Source organism: Callorhinus ursinus, unplaced genomic scaffold, assembly GCF_003265705.2.
Source record: "Callorhinus ursinus isolate GAN/ISIS: 27379988/994484 unplaced genomic scaffold, GSC_fseal_2.0 scaffold1, whole genome shotgun sequence".
Classification (NCBI taxonomy): domain Eukaryota; kingdom Metazoa; phylum Chordata; class Mammalia; order Carnivora; family Otariidae; genus Callorhinus; species Callorhinus ursinus.
In genome coordinates, this window is record NW_027397063.1 from 66,259,790 (window position 1) to 66,267,028 (window position 7,239).

Below are 7,239 nucleotides of genomic sequence, written 5' to 3' on the forward strand. Positions count from 1 at the left end.
CATGAGAGACGATGGACTCTGAAAAACAAACTGAGGTTTCTAGAGGGGAGGGGGGTGGGGGGGATGGGTTAGCCTGGTGATGGGTATTAAAGAGGGCACGTTCTGCGTGGAGCACTGGGTGTTATGCACAAACAATGAATCATGGAACACTACATCAAAAACTAATGATGTATGGTGATTAACATAACAATAAAAAATTTAAAAAAATAAATAAAAGTAATAGTAAAAAAAAACCCCACAAAAGTCTAAAAATGTATAATATCAAATATTTGTGTATTCAGTGTAGAAGTTGAAGTTCTTTGATCATTTTAACCTCCAGACCTTTAAAGAAGTCATTCTTATCTATATCTATATCTATATATCAAAGAATATTGGGCTCTGGAGTCCTAGTCAGCCAAAAAGAAGATCACAATGTGAATGACATTTTTAAATTGATCCTGCATGAGACATTCAGTTGCACAACTTCCAATTCTTAAACATTGTGACTATTGCACAAGATAAAAATATACCCAGGATTTTAAAAAAAGTAATTAATTTCTCCTTCTAAAATCTTTTATATTAATAATTAATACAACATGTATAGTAAAAAAGTTTTCTCTAGATATTACATGTCATGTCAAAGTTAATTATTGTAATTTTAACTGTGGAATACTTTTAATCACTTAATGTTAATTGCTCTTTTCTGTCTACCTACCCATCTGTTTTTCTGTCTGTCTATAAAAGAGGAGGAGAAAACTAAAAATTTCTTCACTAGTGCTCTGTTCTCTCCTTCTTAAAAGTTTCTTATGACATCAGCACTGATTCTAAATACTTTAGAGAAACTTGAATGACACTGAAAACTTTTGGAAGAATATTTATAACATATCAAACTAAATACTTTTTATCTCCATAACGAAAAGGTACACAACTCACATTGAATTTAGCCAATATCATTGAGGACAAATGATTTGCCAGACAATAATACAAAAGAAAGTAAGATCTGATTCCTAAGTTAAAGGAGAGTAGACATAACATAGGACAAATATGATTAATTAATCATGTATTTCTGATGTGTTCTATTCCAGATGTATGTAAAAAGGATTGTGCTTGGGGATGATTTAGGCAGAGAATTGAAGTGAGGTCAGGGAAACCTCACAAGGGGAAAAACGTATCTTAAGGAGCAATGATAGTTTTACAGATTGGGGAATAAAAGTTGTTAACTTCAGGTACCATCAGTACAACTGGTATTGGTTGGTTTGAAATGTAATAATTGAAAGCCTAATCGAGTAGTCGGAAGTAAGGCTGGAAGGATAGTCAGGGATCAAATAACAAAAAGCTTTATATGTTATATAGTTAAAATTCTACCATATCAGAGCATTATCAAATGTTCGACACAAGAGTTGAGGAAAAAAATGGCAGATATGGCTTAATGTGTTTATTTTGATCAGTTTTCTTTATGAGATTTATTTTTCTTCCAAACTCAGTGGGCTCTTGCTTTATTTAATTTTTAAGAAGTTCACATGTTTCTAACAGAGGTATAATTTAACAAGAATTTATATGCTTTGCAGTGTTTTTGAACAGGAAAGAACTACAAAAGAGGCTATGGATTGTCTTTGCCCTGAGAAATGTGAGGCTAAGAATCTTCTCCTCTGTTAGAGATGCTTCAAGGAGAGCTGACTATATAGAGATAGGTTAATGAACACTGTTAGTGAATGACCTTACCAGGTCCTCCAACCAAACATTTCAGCGATTCTGTGATTTTTAGAGAGTTGCAAAAAAGCTTTGCAAGTTTATGATAAAATTTGCAAAGCAGCTTATGGTTTGCAAGGATTAGTGGGGCTCTGTGAGCCCATGGATTAGCCTTTATGTTTTAATGTGCCTGCCCTCACAGACAGAAATGACACTTCCTTCAGCTTCAATAAGCTATGCACTGTCAATTGTATTTCTAGTTTTGGCAATACTGAACTCTTTATTACTCAGTCAGGCCTGTTTTGGTCAAGGTCATATATAGTGTTGCTAGCTGGCAAATATAGAGAAAGATGAAGTTAACTGACTTTATAAAAGATGATTAAGAATAAGTTCATAAAGGCATAGAATCTTTGAATGGGAAATTGCCCAAAGATCACTTCATTAAATCTCCAGTTGGATTGAGGAATCGGCCCAGGGTCTCATCTGATCTAACTTTAGGAAGATGAGATAGCACAGAGAGTCTTCACAGGGAATTCCTTAGGATGATCCTTATGCTTGTTCAAACACATAGCAGTGTTATCTCTGGTCACCCTTTGGAACCAATGGCTTATCTCGCCCATAGAAGGAAAATAGTAATAGGAAGAAAAAATAAGAAAAAAAAGATAACTATAAGGAAAATATTACGCATACTTAATTACTAATCCTCAAGGACACTGATATCAAAGAGGGTGCTACATTTAATAGAGGTACAGGTATTCAAGGGATTGAAATTGATTCCAGAATCACTCAGATTTGTCCATGAATACCCTTGTGGATGTTCAACACAGGAAGAGCACTCATCCCTACTTTAGATGCCCCTGTCACCTTCAAAGACATGAGAGAGAGGAAAAGGAGCCCTGCCATCCACACCTTTAAGAGGTCAGCATGTTTGTAAAGCAGAAGTTTTTTAAAGATTTTATTTATTTATTCGACAGAGAGAGACAGAGTGAGAGTAGGAGAATAAGCAGGGGGATGGGAGAGGGAGAAGCAGGCTTCCTGCAGAGCAGGGAGCCCAATGAGGGGCTCGATCCCAGGACCCTGTGATCATGACCTGAACTGAAGGCAGACACTTAACGACTAAGCCACCCAGGCGCCCCGCAGAAGTTTTAATCCACATGTACATTGGAGCTCCAAACACCTTCTCCACATATTATTACTAATGTGTATCATGAAATTGTGGGTCACAAGAGTAACCATTTATAAAATACACTTGAGTTACTGTGAGAAGCTGCTGATTCCCAGGAACATATTGTTTAGTAATTAACTATAATAGAAATGTACTTGGTGATAGTCTCTTCCCATCCTTGTTAAAATGGCACATGAACTTTCCATAGGAATCTGCAATGATGTATGTAACTTGTTGATAGGAATGCATTATTAATCCAGTTCTCTAGTTCATTTTCTTCTTCTACCTGAAGAGGCTATGGGGGCAGAGGATTCAAAGGACCATTTGTGCTTCCTTTGATATCAACCAAATGAAAATTTATACATTCTAATTGGATACTATTTTGATGCATACTTTTATTTTCCACTGCTGAATGATTATAAACCATATCTGTAGGTTTATATAACACTAAAATTTATACATCTGAAGATTCTGGAAGGCTTACAACACCCTCCATCCTCTAACCTTTATCATACACACTGGATCTCATATTTAGCCAATTCATAAACAGATGTCTGAAGGGCTTTCACATTCTGGATTTTGGAAGGATCTTGGTTTTCTTAAAGGTCTAAGTGAATGGTTGATAATATAGTGTGTTTTCATACTTACAGCATCCAAGTTTAAAAAATATTGTCTATATTTTTTAAAGATTGGGACAATATTCATCTATTACATTTTCACTTTGTTTCTACTTGTGTTTCATTTGGATGATTGAAATGCCTGCCTTGTCCTGTATTCTGCCACTAAATGGCCAGAATATCATCAGTTGAATTTTCATAGAAAAAAAATTAAGGAGTGGGCCAATTGCTGAACAAACTTTGGTGACATAATAATAGTATTCGCCAGCCTTTCTGTACTATACATAGGATTCTTGTAGCACTGATAAAAGGAGAGTTGTAAAGTCTTCTTTTTCTGTCCACAATTAATACATCCTAATGAAGGCAAAAAGAACAAAGACAGGCTAATCTGATGGAAAGGGGCATGGATCTTTGGCAAATAAACTCAGAAATGGAAATGGAATACATTCCTTGCTTTTTTCCCAGCTGCCTCATTTTAGATGGAAAGTCTGTAAGTAATAGGAGAATTTCCAAATGTTACATTAGTAGAGCTCAAATTCAAGGGATTCTTAAAAAAATGAGAAAAATGAGAATTGGGAAAATATGTAATTTAATCTTGAATATCTTTGAGATGTGTATACACTTTTTATCAAACAATTCATCTCTACCTTTGAAGTGAAAAACTTTGCTCCAATAGTTTGAGACAGTTTTATGGTGGAATTTCCCTGATAAGATTACTTTTTTTTCCCTAAATAACCTTTTCTATGACACTATTTAGTTATATATTACTTTGACCTCTACAGAACACACTTCAGCTTGCAGAGTAGTGTTTGGGGTATCTGTATGGAAGGAGATGTCAAGGTTATTGCAGACGGAGGAAGCTCCATTGCCAGAAGCTGATTCATTAATTTCCAGACAGATTCATGGCTTGTGAATTAATCGCCAAGAACTCAGGATCTCTTGGCTAGGACTAAGAGTGGTTTTAATAGGTCAGTGACAGACATCTGCTATGTCTGTCAGAGCGTAGTATGGTTCAGTGTTCAGGGTTTTCACCCTTCATGTATTTCCAGACATGAAGGAAGATGTTAAATTGGGTTGAACCAGAGGACTTTTTAACAGTAAGCATGACCTCATCATTTCCTTTCAATATTGCTGAGACAAACAATCTCATCTCACCACACTGGTATTGATATTCTAATAGTTAATTTATGTTGTACCCATATGACTACTTTCCTAACAAATCTGATATATATTAGTCATAATTGGTAGTATATTGACTGGGTTGTTTGTGAGAAACAGAAACATACTTGGTTAACTTAGACTAAAAACAATTTATCAGTAACATGGTAAGCAGCCTTTAAAGAAGTAAAGGAAAACCACCTAGAAGCAGCTTCTCGGCTCCTTCTGGAACCTCTGTCAGGTTCAGCCTACTCACCTCCACTCCTGCCTCCACTCCGGCCTCCACCATGTCCATCAGGGTGACCCAGAAGTCCTACAAGATGTCCACCTCTGGCCCCCGGGCCTTCAGCAGCCGCTCCTACACGAGCGGGCCTGGCTCCCGCATCAGCTCCTCCGCCTTTTCCCGGGTGGGCGGCGGCGGCGGCAGCAGCAGCTTCCGGGGTGGCCTGAGCAGCAGCATGAGTGTGGTCGGGGGCTACGGCGCTGGGGCCGGGGGCATGGGCGGCATCACGGCTGTCTCAGTGAACCAGAGCCTGCTGAGCCCCCTTAAGCTGGAGGTGGACCCCAACATCCAAGCTGTGCGCACCCAAGAGAAGGAGCAGATCAAGACCCTCAACAACAAATTTGCCTCCTTCATCGACAAGGTGAGGCACCTGGAGCAGCAGAACAAAATTCTGGAGACCAAGTGGAGCCTCCTACAACAGCAGAAAACCGCTCGGAGCAACATAGACAACATGTTCGAGAGCTACATCAGCAACCTCCGGCGGCAGCTGGACACCCTGGGCCAGGAGAAGCTGAAGCTGGAGGTGGAGCTTGGCAACATGCAGGGGCTGGTGGAGGACTTCAAGAATAAATATGAGGAGGAGACCAAAGAGCGTGCAGACATGGAGAATGAATTTGTCCTCATCAAGAAGGATGTGGACGAAGCTTACATGAACAAGGTAGAGCTGGAGTCCCGCCTGGAAGGGCTGACCGACGAGATCAGCTTCTTAAGGCAGCTGTATGAAGAGGAGATCCGTGAGCTGCAGTCCCAGATCTCGGACACGTCCGTGGTGCTGTCCATGGACAACAGCCGCTCCCTGGACCTGGACGGCATCATCGCCGAGGTCAAGGCCCAGTACGAGGACATCGCCAACCGCAGACGGGCCGAGGCCGAGACCATGTACCAGATCAAGTACGAGGAGCTGCAGACACTGGCTGGGAAGCACGGCGATGACCTCCGTCGCACGAAGACAGAGATTTCTGAGATGCACCGGAGCATCAGCCGACTCCAGGCTGAGGTCGAGGCCCTCAAAAACCAGAGGGCTGCCCTGGAGGCGGCAATCGCCGATGCCGAGCAGCGCGGGGAGCTGGCCCTCAAGGACGCCAATGCCAAGGTGGCCGAGCTGGAGGCCGCCCTGCAGCGAGCCAAGCAGGACATGGCCCGGCAGCTGCGCGAGTACCAGGAGCTCATGAACGTCAAGCTGGCCCTGGACATCGAGATCGCCACCTACCGCAAGCTGCTGGAGGGCGAGGAGAGCCGGCTGGAGTCTGGGATGCAGAACATGAGTATCCATACTAAGACCACCAGTGGCTACTCAGGTGGCCTGAGCTCAGCCTATGGGGGCCTCACAAGCCCTGGCCTCAGCTATGGCCTGAGCGCCTTCCAGTCCAGCTTTGGCCCTGCTGGTTCCTTCAGCCGCAGCGGCTCTTCGAAGGCTGTGGTCGTGAAGAAGATCGAGACCCGTGACGGGAAGCTGGTGTCCGAGTCGTCTGATGTCCTGTCCAAGTGAACAACCACGGTGGTCCCTCTCAGCCTCCTCACTCTTGTGGCTGCCAGAGAGCCTTTGGGGGGAAAAGGAGCTGTGCCGGGGAGCGTCGGGAACAGGAGAGCCACCTAAGACCCAGCCCTAGTCCTCAGCCTGCCTTTGGGGGGATTCTTTTGCCCTGGGTACCCCCTCTCGTCCGTGCCGCCAACTAAAAGCCAACTCAAGTATCTTTTCCCAAATAAAGCCTCAGCCGACTCTGCCAATCAAAAAAAAAAAAAAAAAGAAGTAAAGGAAAAAATGAACACCCAATAGTCAAAAATAAAAATAAAACAGAGTAGTCCTTTGGAATAGCTGATTGACCCAGCTTTGTCAGGCAACACATTCCCTATCATGGAAGGGGTACATTTGTTGACCTTGCCTCTAAGATCATTTGCAATATGGTAGAGGTTATTCTCTAAATGAAAATCAAGGTGTTTTTATTAAAAGAAAGAGGAAAACATGCTGGAAGTGAAAAATAACAAATGTCCACTACTTAAATCTGTAACTTTAATTATTAATTAACTTCTTTCTGTGAAGAGGATTTGGCATTTATCTCCTTACCAGAATATTCATTCATTCATTCATTCATTCATTCATTCAAAACATGTGAATTGCCAGATCTTGTGCTAGGTTTTGAACTGTGAAAAAGAGAGATGTGGTCCCCAGTCTCATAGGGATACCTATATCTCCTACAGAGATATAGTCCCTCTTTACTAAATGCTACCACTAGCTAGCATCAAATAAGACTTTCTTAGGTGGAATGATCAAAAATGTTTCAGGTAGAACCTTTATTGCCAATTCTAATTGGCAAGTAGTGGGTTACCAGTAAAGGTTTTGGGAAGAA

General features: G+C 41.4%; 1 pseudogene; it reads left to right on the top strand.

The window, feature by feature from the left end:
- The first annotated feature begins 4,813 nt into the window (after nucleotides 1-4,813).
- On the top strand, nucleotides 4,814-6,620 carry LOC112821847 (keratin, type II cytoskeletal 8 pseudogene; annotated as a pseudogene).
- Nucleotides 6,621-7,239: the final 619 nt, after the last annotated feature.